Below are 14,359 nucleotides of genomic sequence, written 5' to 3'. Positions count from 1 at the left end.
GTTTTACAGGTACTTTTTGCTCATTGTAACTAGTAAGACCTTAATGCAGAGTATCAAACCTTAAAAAAAAAAAAAGAAAAAAAAAAGCCAAGAACTGACAAAAATGTGTTTGTATATATTTATGCAAAAATGTTTAATTTTTTTCTTCTATCTTTGTTTTTTAAAATAAAGTTTAAATAAATAAATAAATAAATAAATAATGAATAATTTCAACATTTTAACTGAAAAACAACCATTCATTATCAATGTAGAGGTTAATACAGGAGCTCAGTGAGTGGGTAAGGAGCTGTAGCAGTCTCTGAAAACATTTTAATTTCAATAACCTGATGCTTCTGTGGATAATAAAAATTACTTACATACTTTAAATTCTTTGTAATGGAAGAAAGATACAAATTTAACTTGTCAAATGCTATTTATTGTGTTCCTAGTAAAGTATGCCTATGTATGTGCTGACATGTGTTCTTGGATTCATTTTATTTCAGTTATTTAAAAAAAAATCTAAAAATTGAGTATACTTCCTAAAACAATCCCCAAATGCAATTGGGTACCATTTTGCTATATTTATTACAAACATACTATCACTGTCAAAATTATACTAGCAAATATAAAGCTTATAAAATTACTATAATAATTTTAGTCATACAGTTTGATTATTAAGATTTTTTCTGCTTCATCATTTTACTAATATAATGATTTTTCAGTATGTATCTTTCTTTGGAGATACCATTTCTTTTAAATTTTTAAATATTTGCAATTGAAGACATTAGAATTTAAGAACAGTTTTCTTTCAAGAAGACATTTATTTCAAATATCTACAGTTCTTGAACTGAATGAGATGTGTTAACTTTCTTCTCATAGATATAAAAAAAATCTTATAGGATCTGCATTTCAGAAGACGCATTTCATAAAGTTAGGGAAGACATAATAGCAGGCACATACCATCCATCTGTGTGGAACTAGATGTATAGACCTAAAAGGAAATAGTTGAAATATGAACTTCAAGATACATGACAGAAGGCAAACCCTCCAGCACGGGTTAACCTGCTAATATTTCAACAACCTTCTCAAACAGAGTCATTACCAGGAAACTGGGATAACATATATAGGTCTGTGGGAGATAGCTCAAATTTAAATCTCAACATCTGAACTACCCATTTAAAACTATATTTTTTATTATGAGAACTTTTCAGAGCGATACTGTTATTTTTGCGTAGTGGTACATTCAAAAGCAAGTGCAAAGATAGCTTGAATCCACAGGGCATTTCTGAGTGGGATAATTGCAATCTTTGGCTCACCAGAACATACTCTAAAACAGCAGTAATAAATTTAGATAAAATATATTTTCTTTTGCATTATAGCAGCCAAGGATGCTCAGGAGAATTGTTCATTGAACAGCTTTTGCCTTGTGAAAAACACACCACAGGCATCACATGCTTTAAAGAAACAGTACTATGGTATAGGAAAAAGCATCAAGATATGCTCTGCATATTTTTTTCCTTTTTAAATATTATTAGATAATCTCTGTATTTACATTTCAAATGTATACCCTTCCCCTGACTCCTCTCCTGCCTCACCCTCAACTTGGATTCACTAAGGTGTTCCCTTCCCAATCACCCTCTCCACTTCAGTGCCTTGGCTGATAATAATGTTGTTCTTCCCATGAAGGTGAAAATCTTTCAGCTCTTTCAGTCCTTTCTCTGGCTCTTTCATTGGAGTCTCTGTGTTCAGTCTGATATTTAGCTGCAAGCATCCTCATACATATCTGTATGACTCTGGGAGAGCCTCTGAGGAGATATCCATGTCTGGTTCCTGCCAGTAAACACTTCTAGGCATCAGCAATAGTGCTTGGGTTTGGTTGCTGCATATGTAGTGGTTCTCGAGATGAGGCAGTCTCTGTAGATCTTTTCTTCAATCCCTGCTCCTTTATTTGGCCTAGTATTTCCTCCCCAGTTTTGTTCTCCCTTCTAAGAAGGACTGAAGCATCCACATTCTGGTCTTCCTTCTTTTTGAGCTTCATAAGTTCTGTGAATGGTTTCTTGGGAATTCTGAGCTCTTTTTTGGGGGGGTGGGGTGGGGACTAGTATCCACTTATAAGTGAGTACAAACCAGGAGTTTTCTTTTGTGACTGGGTTACCTCACTCAGAATGATAGCTTCAAGTTCCATCCATTTGCCTAAGAATTTCATGAACTTATTGTTTTTAATAGCGGAGTAGTACTCCATTGTGCATATGTACCACAAATTCTGAATTTACTCCTCTGCTGAGGGACATCTGGTTTCTTTCCAGCTTCTGGCTTTTATAAATAAGGCTGCTATGAACATTATTGAGAATGTGTTCTTGTTAGATATTGGAGCTACATTTGAGTATATACCCAGGAGTGGTATGGCTGGGTCCTCAGGTAGCACTCTATAATTTTCTGAGGAAATGATTTCCAGAGTAGTTGCACCAGTTTACAATCCCATCAACAGTGGAGTGTTCCTATTTCTCTGCATCCTCACCAGCATCTGCTGTCACCTGAGTTTTTGATCTTAGCCATTCTGACTGCTATAAGGTAGAATCCTAGAACTGTTTGATTTGTGTTTCCCAGATGACTAGTGATGTTGAGCATTTCTTTAGGTGCTTCTCAGCCATTCAATATTATCCATTGAGAAGTCTCTGTGTAGCTCTGTACTCCATTTTTTAAATATGATTATTTGATTCTCTAAGGTATAGCTTAAGTTCCTTGGATATATTGGAAATAAGCCCTTTATCAAATATAGGATTTGTAAAGATTTTTTCCCAATTTGTTGGTTGCTGTTTTTTTTTTCCTTTTGACAGTGTTCTTGGCCTTAAAGAAGCTTTGCAATTCCACAAGCTCCCATTTGTTAATTCTTGATCTTGCTCTGCATAATCATATTGAATAAGCTCCTCAAGAAAGTCATAAAAGGTATGTTGTATGCTAAGACCAAGGAACAAGTTGTATTGGCTGGAAAGAGAATGGATTTTGGGAAAAAGTACTTCTGAGAGGAGATACTGTTTAAGCCAGAGATTCTTTTTTTTTTTTTTTTTTTTTTTTTTAACTATACAGTAAATAGTTTATTAAATTATAATAGCTACATAAAGAATACTACAACAAGAGAAATTGTTATATTAAATTCTCATTGTCCCTTTTAATCATTCATATGTTCTCTAAAGTAAAACTAGCTAATGGTCAAAAAATGCTTGGTCTGCAAGCCAGTAATCTCAACATTTAGGAGTTGAAGACAGGTTTAGCAGTTCAAGGTCACCTTCTGCTACACAAGTCTGAAGCTAGCCTGGGCTACATAGGATCCTATATAAAAAAAAGAAGAAAAAAAGACCTTTTGTTTATCTCTTGTGCTCTCACACTGTGGTGGTCTGAATAAAATGTCCCACCTAGACTCATATATTTTAATGCTTGGTTCTCAGAGAGTGGTACTACTTAGGGTTAGGTGGTACGGGCTTATGGCGGAAACATATTACTAAGGATAGGTTTTGAGGTCTCAGAAGCCCAAGCCAGGCCCAGTTAAGCCAGAGATTCTTATGCAGATTTCAAGGAAGGATGCTGAAATGGGTTAATAGATCAAACTCAAGGATCCAGAGAGTGTGGATAACTAGATTGTACACAAATCATACATAAGTATGTTTTCACTTTCTTGTTGTCTTCTCAACTTTTAAAAAGTGATCATTAATATGAACTTTTACTTGTTCTTTCACTTCAAATTAGGGTCAGTTTCACTCTCTAAGATTTTGAATACTGCGTTTTCTGTGTTCTCTTGTATTTATTTAAGGCACTTATTTATGTCCTTCTTAAAGTACTCTATCACATCCATAAAATGAGATTTTAGATCTGAATCTTGCTTTTCAGATGTGATGGGGTTTCTAGGGCTTGATGTGTTGGAAAAAGTGGATTCTGATGTTACTAAGTAGCATTGGATTTTGTTGCTTGTGCTTGCCTCTTGCCATCTGGTTAATTCTGTGCTAACTGGCCTTACTGTCTCTGACTGGATCCTGTCCCTTCTGTGAGCCTGGTTGTGTCAGAACTCCTGGAAGGGTAATCCTGGGATTCTGAGATCCTGGGTGTGGCATAGCTCCTGGGCATCAAATAACCTCTGAGATCCCAAAATCGTAGTGTGTCTAAGTGCCTATGATCCTGAAGGTGTCAGAGCTCCTGGTACTCAAGCTTCCTCTGGGTGTTGTAGGAGTAAGGGTTGGGGGTAGAGTCTTGGGTTCACTCCAGGAGCAGTTGAAAACAGGAGGGGGCCATGCTTCCTCTGGGTCCTGAGTATGCCACATATTGGTAATATCGAGAATTATTTTGTAAAAGTTTTTGAGGACTCTTAATAATGTTTAAAGTTTTCACTAATATGAAATTAATGCTATCTTTGACAGGATAGTACTACTCAGCTCTTTAAAACAATGACTTAAGCAAATGGATGGAACTAGAAGATATTATTCTGGTTAGGTAACCTAGTCACAAAAAATCACACATGGTATGCACTCACTGATAAGCAGATATTATCCCCAAAGTTCGGAATACCCAAGATACAATTCATAGAGAATATGAAGCTCAAGAAGAAGAAAGACCAAAATGTGGATGCTTCAGTCCTTTGCAGAAGGGGAATGCAGGAGGTAGAGGGTGGGAAAAACTTAGAGCAGGGGAAAAGAGGAGAGAGGATCAGGTATGGGAGGAGACAGGGATAATATACAGAGGGTCAGGAATGTGAATAGAGGTGTATAGAAATGGGGCATGGGAAGCCTGGGATAGCCAGCAGTAAGTCCCAGCTACCAGGAAAGCAAGAAGCTTCCAGGACCCAACTGAAATGAGGGAGAAGCTGTAGGGACGATATCCAGAGGTTAGGCATGACCCCTGGTTGTAGGATGGGGCCACCCACTCACCTCCAAATTTTTAACCCACAATGGCTCCTGTCTAAATGAAATATGGAGACAAAGTATGGAGCAGAGACCTAAGGATAGGCCATCCAGAGACTGCCCCACAATTGCCAATGGAGTTTGGCATTATCTAGAATCAACGGAGGAGAGGTCCTTTGTCCTGAAAAGGCTTGATTTCACACTGTAAGAAAATGCCAGGGTGGTGAGTTGGGAGTGGGTGGTTGGGAGGGGGAGCACCCTCTTAAAAGCAGGAGGAGGGGGAGGGGATATTAGAGTTCCAGAGGGAAACCTGGGAAAGGGGGAAAATGATAGCATTTGAAATGTAAATACATAAAATATTCAATAAAATATTAAAAATATAAAAAACAAATTTTTGCAGTTTTTATCTCATACCACATATTTACAATTTAATTGTATGTCTTAGTGACTAATTTACCTTGCCACTATACTTACTTTGGTGTTGTGGTTTCCACAAGATTGCAATCATATTTCTCACTTCTCAGGATATTTCCACAGCTCAAAGTTAACACATTGCAGCTGTCTTGAGATTGTTTACCCAGAAATATTAACATAAACTCACCATATTTTTTGGAATTACTTAGATAATTTTTTTCAGTTAAACAATTTTAATTTAAAAAAAACAGAGATAAATGTACAGATTTTAAAAGCATTTTTGCATAAAGCTATATAAATACATTTTTGCCAGTACTTGATTTTTTTTAAAGGTTTGATAGTATCCATTGAATACTTACTAGTTACAATGAGCATAAAGTACATATAAAACAAAATGTAACATGGAAATAGTCAAAGTTTTCTTGGTGTGTAAAGATTAAACATAATGGCTTTTAAATGCCAAGGATTGCCACAAGGCTGCATTCTTAGCTCTTGAATTAGTAATGATTTAAGGTCTAGGTGTACCACATTCTGAGAAGGTACTATATACGTTTTCTTTTTAAAGAAGGACCGAGGCTTTCACATTTTGGCCCTCTTTTCTTTTGAGCTTCATACGGTCTGTGAGTTGTTTCTTGGGTGTTCAGAGCTCTCTGGGGCTAGTATCCAATTATTGGTAACTGCATATTATGTCTTTTCTTTTGTGACTGGGTTACCACACTCAGGATGATATTCTCTAGTTCCATCTATTTGCCTAGGAATTTCATAAAGTCATGTTTCTAAAAAAATGGATGAGTCAATATTTTGGGGTGCCATTGCAAGAATACAAAAAGGGCTGTCTAATTCACAACAGTATATCAGTACATTCTATCATAAAACTGACATATTTTGTCTGACAATATTGACACATCTATAGATTTTCAAACAAGATTTAAATGACACTTTAAATTTGAATAGATATGTGTGTAGATTGTCCTGAAACTGTTAGTATTTTAATGTTAATTCTACCTCTCCAAGTAGGGCAGCCTAGTCTAAAGTCTAAACCTTCCCATTTTAATTAGTAAAATAAAGAAAAGCCATGCTGGGTGAGGGAAGTAAAAAGGGCTAAGAGGTCTGAGGAGGTCAGTAAAGGTCAGACTACAAAGGGAGAAGATCTTGGCAACTTGGAGCTTCCCAAGGACCAGATATACCCAGGTGGGATTGATTGGTATTAAAAACTGTGGACATTAAGTATTTTACAGGTCTAGTGTCTCATATAAAAAGGCAGTTAGTAGCTTTGTCTATTTGATGCAATCTTGTTGTGTAGAGGGTTTGTGGATTGAGAGTTGGGTATATAAACCTGTATGAAAAGCTATCAGGTTATAGAGTTGTGTTTGTGGGATTCTGGGGTACAGAAACACCTTGGGACAGAGGCAGAGAACAGGCAGTAGTAAACCACCAAGGGAAGGGAGTTGCATGGACAAGTTGGGCTGTGGTGACAACTCAAACCAGGAACCAGAGGTGTGTGAGTCTCCTATTAGGGTCAGGCCTGAGGAGTTCGACCTGAGGGTTGGAAAAGAAATAAGCATTTTTATTTTTTAATATTTACTGCAACATATGTGAAGTTTTAATAGATTTAATAGAGTTTAGTGTTTAAGAATAAGATATGATTAATATAAGTTCTTCCATGTCAGCAAGCACTCTACATAAAGACCTTTTTTTGTTGTTGTTGGTTTTTTTTTTTTTTTTTTGTCTTAATTTCTTTATTATGCTAGGAAGCATATACCACCATATATACCACTATTCAGTAAAAATCTATCCTAGATTTTAGGGAGTAAACTCTACAAATGATCTTGTTTCTGGTTTCTAGGACCACTAAAGGGCTTATCAAAAAGGTAGGTACGGTTCTGATCTATGGGATCTCAAGCCTTGAGGTTTTCATCACTGTGAAATATGCTCGAGTGGATGAATGTAATTCCTGTTTTCCTTTTGGAATGGGCCAATCACTCTGAAGTCTGTAGTCCATTATAATATTCCATTCCTTAAGCTCTGTCGTCTATCATGTCTTTGGAAAACCAATCTGGTAAAAAATGTTTCTTTTCCCCTGTACAATAAGTATGGATTTCCCAGAACACATCCCATATTAACTACACTGAAAAGCTCTACAATGTGCAGGTGCAGTGCTCACCAAATGAGAAATCCACAGCAGTAACTACTCCCCCTGCCCCCACTGGAGACATCTCTGCACCGTCTGACCTTGTCTCGCTAGTTTCAGGCTACACCGTGCCCTGTAAGAGAACTCCTGGTATCTGATATCAGGATTAAGGAGGAAATAAGGAGAGCAAGTGAACAGACACCTCATGCTGTCAGGAGAGTTCTCTGTACAAGCACACAAGGCAGGGGACTCGGAAAACTGTTGTTAGGCTGGGGGGGTGGGGGTTTAAATCTATGGTTTTGGTGAGCACCCGAGTGAGCTGAAGGAAGGCATTTGTAAGAGTAGATCTGCAGCATCCCAGGTAGTTCTCAAAGAGATGGGTATCTTCTTGATTAATCTTAGTTCTGAGGTTTCAGAAGTTGAGAGCTAAGAAAGGTGAGCAGATGACATTAGGCTACGATATCAAAGACCTTCATAGTATAAATGGAAAAGGAATTAATACACACAGCACGTAACACCATTAAAACAAACAAACAAACAAACAAACAAGCCACTTTTTTTTTCATTTAAAAAAGTTTTAGGTCACATAAAACAAGGCAATATTACTCCTTTTTCTCCTCTGGCACTGGGTCTGTGGGTGGCTCCTCCACTGTGGCGCTGTTGCTCTCTGAGCCCCGGTGTTACTGTCACTTGTCCCTTCCACCTCCATGCTGTTACCGCCCTCCTGCCCACTCTCCTTGTCCTCAGGAGTAGACGCGCATTCTTCACCATTCTGCTGGCTCTCTGCCGTGTCTTCAAGGTGTGTCTCCTCTGTCTCCATCGGGATGTTCTCCTCATCCTTCTTCTCCTCAGCTTTGTTTGAGACTTGCTGCTCTTCCTCCGGGGCGATGCTGCCCTGACTGCGCTCAGCTTGCTCTGCCGCCTCCTTCTCCCTCTCCTCCTGCCTTCTGCGGGCTTGCTCCTCCGCCTGTGCGATCTCAGCGGCAATCTTCTCCATGTCTACTTCCACCTTCAGACCACACAGCCTCTTAAGTTCATTGTTAAAGGAGTCTGTGCTCTCCAGGAACTTCCTCTTTTTTCCCTGGTGTCGTTCCTCTATCTGAAGAAGCTCAACTTCTAGTTTCCGCTGATGAACTATTAAAGACTGGACCTGTCGCTTGAGGACCTGCATTCTAGCTGTTGTGACAACCGACCGCACATCAGGTACCACACTCTCACTGAGGATCTCACTGATGAGGCGGTGGTTTCTCTGGAAACGGGCAGTGGCTGTATGTTTCATTGCAAAGCCATCATCATAATCATCTGGATGCTCAGCAGGCTGAATGCTCATGTAAGGCTCTCCTTTCTCCATGTGAGACTGTCTCTGTCGACTTTCCTCCTCTAATGCAGCTTCCGCATGACTTTTTGCATTAATGTAGGCAAGGTATGCAGGGGAGTTGTTGATAGGCCTTCATAGACTCGTTGTACTAGATCTTTTCTGCTTCATATTCGTTTAGATACTCTTGCTTCTCTTCATCAGTGAGATCTCGCCACATGCCACCAATGATCTTGCCAATCTCACACAGCTTCAGGTCAGGGTTGGAAGCCTTTACTTGGTCCCAGACCTTTCTGCTGTACCTCATGTAGGGCATCAGCGGCTTATCTGGTGGCTTTGGAGGCTTTAGAACTGTAATGCCATAGGATGCCATGACCCGGCTGTTGGTGCCCGGGTTCCCTCCCAGCCTGTAGTTGTTGTAGGCGAGATGACTGTATGGATTGTATCCCACAAACCCTGGTGTGCTGGGCATTTGTGTTGCAGGAGCTGGGGTGGGAGGTGGGGCATAAGATGGTCTTTTTGACATTTTGGAAGATTAAGTTCTCAGTTCCTTAGGAATGAATCTGAGACACTGCAGGCCGAGAAGGCGCCTGCTTTGCTTCCCTTTGTCCCGCGCTCGCCCCGCCCCTCCTGTTGTTGTTGGTTTTGAGACCAAATCTCTCTTTATTTCCCAGGCTAGTATCAATTTTAAGAGCCCCCCACCCATACACACACTCATATTTATGTGCCAAATGGACCTCCTTGACCCAAATTCTTTAGTGGATCATACACGAAAGCTTTGCAAGAATACTACAGCATTATGGTCAAATTCATGTAGTAATCTCATCTCTAGTTTAAGTCTAGCACTAGCCAGCATTGTGAGTTAGGAGCATTTCCTCATCATTCCTCTCAGGATTTTATCCTTTGCAAACGTGCTGGGTAAAAATTACTGACTTAAGTCATGTACATTCATGAATATGCTCTCATCTCTCTCTCTCTCTCTCTCTCTCTCTCTCTCTCTCTCTCTCTCTCTCTCTCTCTCTCTCACACACACACACACACACACACAAACATATGTTGTTAATATTAAGAGCCATAGAATTTAACTTTCTGGTTGCCACTGCTTAAAAAACGTTCCCTTTCTTTTTTTTTTCTCCTTCCATACTTATATATTCTCTAGATTATGCCAAAACTATAATCATATACAATGCATTGATTCATACATACATGGAAAGATGACAGGCATATACATATATGCTCACAACATATATATGGAGACATACAGATATTTGTAATATATTATCACATAATAATCTCTTTGCCCTAGCCCTAAGAATTCTTTGTGTTTTGTTATTTACTTCCCATAATTTTCATTTCTTCAAATGTCTTGTGGTTAGATATTATGCAATATGTATCTTTTTCAGGTTACCATTCTTATATTAACATTTTTTTCTGAAGTTTATTCAAGTCTTCATAGCTTGGTAGGACATTTCCTTTTAGTACTGTATAGCATATAGTTTGGATATGGTAAAGTTTATTTGTCCATTTACACAATGAGGAGCACCAAGGTTGCTCTTCTAGCAGTTTTAAGCCAGGTAAATATAAACATCCACAAGCAGGCTTTTGTGTAGCTGTAAACTTTCAACCCATTTGGGTAAACACCATGGAGAATGGTGTGTTTCTTGGTCATCTAATAGTGTGTTTAGTTTCATAAGATTCTTCCAAACTCTCTTCTAAAAGTGTCTTTTATTTTTTAATAGCAATGGATTAGAGTTCTGGTTATTCCATTTATTACCAAAACATGAAGAGACCAAGGGCTCCAGTTGCATTGTCTGGCATCAATGGGCAAAGAGGCCTGTGTTCCAGTGAAGGCATGTTTTGCAAGTGTAGGAGAATGCCAAGAAGTTGAGGTGGGAGAGGGAGCACCTTTGTGGAAGCAAGGGGAGGGGAAAGAGGAACAGGAGTGGGGAGAAATGGGATAACATTTGAAATGGAAGCACATAGAATATCCAATTTAAAAAATGAAGTATAAGCAGACAGCTTTTCAAACCAGCATTTTAACCCAAAATCCCATAGAGCCCAAGTTAGAAAGAATATGAGTGTCCTGTAAAAGTTATTAGAGCATTGTATCTTATACCATCTTTAAACAAATAAACCAAACTTTGAAGAAAAAAAAAAGAAAAAGAATTCTGCAAAGCAACATTTCCTCAAGAGTAGCTGCTAAAGAATTTACATGAATGAAATTGTTTTTTCTTTTTTTTTTTCCATAGACTGTCTTTTATTGGTAAAAGGGCACATAGAAACAATAAAAACGTCAATGGGATTTCCTAGAAAAAACAATAGTACACAAAACATCTAAAGGAGAAGCACAGTGTTTCTAATACACAGAATTTAACCAAACTCTTTCCACATGGTAAATAAGTCAGTAAAAAATTTGCAGGCAATAGTCCCCTGGTTGTCCAAGACTTCAGAAAAAACATTTTAGAGAGTTTAACAGAAAGAAAAGAATGTTGTAGAAAATATCAATCAATACAATTTTTTTCAGTGCATGGCTTTTTTTTTTTTTTTTTTTTTTTTTTTTTACAATGAGCAAAAAGTATATGTAATACAGGGTGTAACCAGGAATGTGTCAAGGTGTTCTTGGTATGTAAAGATTGAGCATGACTTTTTGTTTGTTTGTTTGTTTTGTTTTGTTTTGTTTTTTTCTTGGACTTCACACTGTCTGTGAATTGTTTCTGGGGCAGTGCAAGCCTCTGGGCTCAGCATTCCACTATCAGTGATTGCATATTATAGGCACAGGAGAAAATTTTCTGAACAAAACACCAATGGCTCAAGCTCTAAGGTCAAAGATTAACAAATGGGACTTACTGAGATTGCAAAGTTTCTGTAAGGCTAAGGACATTGTCAAGAAAACAAAACGGCAGCCAACAGAATGGGAAAAGATCTTTACCAACTCCACATGAGATAGAGGCCTAATATCCAAGGTATACAAAGAACTCAAAAAGCTAGACACCGGAGAATCAAACAACCCTATTAAAAAATGGGGTACAGAGCTAAACAAAACGTTCTCAGTTGAGTAACATTGAATGGCTCAGAAACATCTGAGGAAGTGCTGGACATCCTTAGCCATCAGGGAAATGGAAATCAAAACAACCCTGAGATTCCACCTCATACCAGTCAGATTGGCCAAGATCCAAAACTCAGATGACTGCAGATGCTGGCAAGGTTGCAGAGAAAGAGGAACACTTCTCCACTGTTGGTGGGGTTGTAAACTGATACAACCACTCTGGAAATCAGTCTGGCGATTTCTCAGAAAATTGGACATAGTACTACCTGAAGACCCAGCTATTCCACTTCAGGGCATATACCCCAGAGACACTTTAATATACAACAAAGATATATGCACCACAATGTTCATAGCAGGTCTATTTATAATAGCCAGAAGCTGGAAAGAACCAAGATGTCCTTCAGTAGATGAATGGATACAAAAATTGTGGTACATTTACACAATGGAATACTACTCACCCACCAGAAACAATGATTTAACCAAATTCTTAAGAAAATGGCTGCATCTAGAGAATATCATCCTGTGTGAGATAACCCAGTCACAAAAGAAATTGTTTTTTCAAGAGAATATTTGTCTTTTTGATGTAGGTATGATAAACAGATGAACAGATATTAAAGAAACAGGGCAGAAATAATAATAAATGTAAAATTAACTGGAGAACACAATGTGTACACAGAAACTCATTTCACTATTTCTATAATTTTAGTATCTTATGCCATTACAAATTTCAAACTGAAACAATGATTAAGGACTATTACCTTCCAATGAAAATAGTTACCATATGGAAAACTGACACAAACAAGTTTTAGTTTCTGGGAGCTCTGGAGGGTTTGTTTGGTTGATAATGTTGTTCTTCCCATGGGATTGCAAATGCTTTCAGCTCCTTTAGTTCTCTGGGTCCCCCTCTTTAGTCTAATGTTTATCTGCAAGCATACTCAACTATATATGTTTAACTCTGGCAAAGCCTCTGAGGAGGCATCCATATTTGTCTCCTGCTAGTAAGCACTTCTTGGCATCAGCAATAGTACTTAAGTTTGGTGAATGCATGTGGGGTGGATGCCTAGGTAGGTGGCAGTCTCTGAATGATTTTTTCTTCTTTTTTTTTTTTCAATTTTTATGGACATTCTCTGTATTTACAATTACAATGGTATACCCTTCCCCACTACTCTTCTCCCTCCTCCACCTCAACTTGCTTCCATGAGGGTGTTCCCTCTCCCAATGAATCTCTCCACCTCAGTGCCTTGGCTGTTGATTGTGTTGTTCTTCCCATGAGGGTGCTAACACTTCAGTTCTTTCAGTCCTTTCTCTAGCTCTTTCATTGGGGTGCCTGTGCTCAGACTGATGTTTAGCTGCAAGCATTCTCATCTGTATCTATATGACTCTGGGAGAGCCTCTAAGGAGACAATCATATATGGTTCCTGCCAGTAAACACTTCTTGGCATCAGCAATAGTGCTTGGGTTCCATGTCTGCATATGGTTCTCCAGGTGAGGCAGTCTTTGTAGATCTTTTCTTCAATTGTATTACCTTGTATATTCTCCCTTGTTTTGGTCTCCTTCTAAGACGGATTGAAGCATCCACATTCTGGTCTTCCTTCTTTTTGAGCTTCTTAAGTTCTGTGAATTGTTTCTCGGGTATTCTGAGCTTTTTTGGCAGGGTGCGGTAGTATCCTGTTATAATGAGTGCATAACATTAGTGGTCTTTTGTGACTGGGTTACCGCACTCAGGATGATAGCTTCAAGTTCCATCCATTTGCCTAGGAATTTCATGAACTCATTGTTTTTAATAGCTGAGTAGTACTCCATTGTGTGTATGTACCACATTTTCTGAATCTATTCTTCTGTTGAGGGATATCGGGGTTCTTTCCAGGTTCTGGCTATTATAAATAGAGCTGCTATGAACATTGTTGAGCATGTGTCCTTGTTAGATGTTGGAGCTACATTTGGGTATGTGCACAGGGGTGGTATGCTTGGGTCCTCAGCTAGCACTATGTTCAATTTTCTGAGGAACTTCCAGACTGATTTCCAGAGTGGTTGTACCAATTTACAACCCCACCAAAAGTGGAGGGGTGTTCCTCTTTCTCCACACCCTCAACAGCATCTGTTGTCACCTGAGTTTTTGAACTTAGCCATTCTGACTGGTGTGAGGTAGAATCTTAGGGTGGTTTTGATTTTAATTTCTGTGATGACTAGGGATGTTGAACATTTCTTTAGGTGCTTCTCAGCCATTTGATATTCCCCCATTGAGAAGTCTCTGTGTAGCTCTACACTCCATTTTTAAAAGGATTATTTGATTCTCTAGAGTCTAACTTCTTGAGATTTTTGTATATATTTGATACTAGCCCTCTATCAGATATAGGATTGGTAAAGATCTTTTCCCAATATGTTGATCTTTTCTTCAATCCCTGCTCCAATATTTGTCTCTGTATTTCTTCTCATGAGTGTTTTGTTCTTTCTAAAAGAGACTAAGGCATCCACATTCTGGCTTTTCTTATTTTTGAGCTTCATAAAGTCTGAATTGTTTCTTGGGTACTCAGAATTTTCTGGAGCTAGTATCTGTTTATCAGTGAGTGCATACCATGTGTGTG

The 14,359-nt window shown here is 38.5% G+C and overlaps 1 protein-coding gene and 1 pseudogene across 2 annotated transcripts in view; one reads left to right on the top strand and one right to left on the bottom strand.

Annotated features, from left to right (window-relative positions):
* Positions 1–14,359, top strand: part of DOK6 (docking protein 6) — a gene marked incomplete at its 3' end in the record, with an annotated part of 474,920 nt that overhangs the window by 40,627 nt on the left and 419,934 nt on the right. The gene's annotated exons all lie outside the window — the stretch shown is intronic.
* Positions 8,016–9,254, bottom strand: LOC308423264 (SWI/SNF-related matrix-associated actin-dependent regulator of chromatin subfamily E member 1-like; annotated as a pseudogene). The gene has a single exon. The product of its transcript is annotated as an SWI/SNF-related matrix-associated actin-dependent regulator of chromatin subfamily E member 1-like (transcript).

Source organism: Micromys minutus, assembly GCF_963924665.1.
Source record: "Micromys minutus genome assembly, chromosome: 8".
NCBI classification, from domain to species: Eukaryota; Metazoa; Chordata; class Mammalia; order Rodentia; family Muridae; genus Micromys; species Micromys minutus.
This window is presented reverse-complemented; position numbering and strand designations above follow the sequence as displayed.